At 41.3% G+C, this 1,529-nt stretch overlaps 1 long non-coding RNA gene across 1 annotated transcript in view; it reads left to right on the top strand.

Moving 5' to 3' along the window:
* The first annotated feature begins 6 nt into the window (after positions 1-6).
* LOC113214765 (uncharacterized) overlaps positions 7-1,529 on the top strand; it is a 3,761-nt gene continuing 2,238 nt past the window's right edge. The window contains exon 1 of the long non-coding RNA XR_008011990.1: positions 7-1,267. This is a non-coding gene — a long non-coding RNA (uncharacterized LOC113214765). The remainder of the gene's footprint in view (positions 1,268-1,529) is intronic.

The following is a 1,529-nucleotide window of genomic DNA, read 5'->3' on the forward strand; positions in this document are numbered from 1 at the left end:
AAATAACAATGATGCTGATGAAAACACCCATGAAGCCAGCAGCAGCGAAGAAATTGTGAAGGGTACAGAAACCTGGCATCGAGAGGACTGATCACTGCAATGTCTGCTAATCGGCCAACAAGTATTTGTGTTGTGGACCAACTTTAGTTCCGAGTTCTCTACCTGCCTCAAGAACAATCAATATGGCAGCTGAGCTTTACGTGTGTTTTTGTTGAAAATGTGGAACACTCTGCATTGCCATGCCCTATGCCTGTGAGTTTGAAGTGAAAGACAGTATAGTCAAGGAAAGTGTTTTGATTTCAATCTCCAGTCTTCTCATTGTTGTTTAGCTATTCAATGACTAAATTTTATCTTAAAATGATGGCAAATGTCCTGCCATTGTGTGCGACACTATTGTTTTGAATTTTATCTATATTTTATTTTATATGAAAAAGGGTTGCACTTTGTGCATGGTTTTGCCAATTCAATACTCAGGTGCAGCTTTCTAATCATGTATGTGAATGTTTTTCTCAATTATGTACAAATTTTACTAGTCATAATATTATTTTGGAGACGAGTCTCTGCTCTGACAGGTTTCTGGCCATTCTTACTGAAAAGCTTTCAAAATAATGTTGCTGAAATCGAGGTCAGGGTTTACCATTCTTCTGGCAGACTGGTAGACTCTGGGTTCAGGAACTTCAGTTTCACTTGCGGCAACAACTGTTATTATTTTACCCTTACCCTTCTTTTGGTCAGCGCTTAGGTAAAGTCTCCGTGACGATACATTCTGTGTGTGCCTGTCCAATTCTCTCATCGATCTTAACTGGGTTAAAAGACTCAATGCTTGTCACGGTTTAGGATGGCTATATAAATTAAAACGCATCTATTAGATCTGATGGAGACCTGATGACTGAGTGTTTAGATTTGATTTCCATCCGAATGCGATGAAACTGTCCATGTTTATTTTCTCTCTGTATCTGCTTTAAAACCAGTGGAAGCTCATATTACCCTCTGAACAACATGTCTGAGGCTCTTGAGATCTCATCAACAATTACTTATTGTATTTTAAATCTCAAGGTCTGTCAGAATAGTTCGTGGGTGGGGGGCGGCTGGGGTTGGAATAGCCAACTCCAGTCGCGGCAAGCCTCCCCGTGGCCCCCCTGGCCCGGGAGGAAAATAGGTCGGACTGATCCATTTCAGCCTGCGTCGTTGGATCTGCTTCCTTTGGTGGGAGGAGTTTATTGTGTTCTTGCAGTTTTCTCCAAGAACTGGGCGTTTGGTTATGATGGTATGTAATTGCTAAATCATTTTATAAGCGTCAACTAGAAGCATTGCACCCGAGACCCTATTTATTATAGATGAATAATGTTCAATCCTGGTTGTGCTAAATAGTGATTCGAACTCAAGAGCGAGTGCTTGGCTTCTTAATACAGGGCAGTGGTTTGAAGGGTGTGGAACACCGAGGGGGGAAAAATTTTCAGGTTCCTGTTTTGATTTATGGCCCCATTGCCCTTATTAATGCATGGGATGCAGCCATGTAACTGTAACTA

This window comes from Frankliniella occidentalis, unplaced genomic scaffold, assembly GCF_000697945.3.
Source record: "Frankliniella occidentalis isolate FOCC.00 unplaced genomic scaffold, Focc_3.1 Scaffold358, whole genome shotgun sequence".
In the NCBI taxonomy this organism is placed as follows: domain Eukaryota; kingdom Metazoa; phylum Arthropoda; class Insecta; order Thysanoptera; family Thripidae; genus Frankliniella; species Frankliniella occidentalis.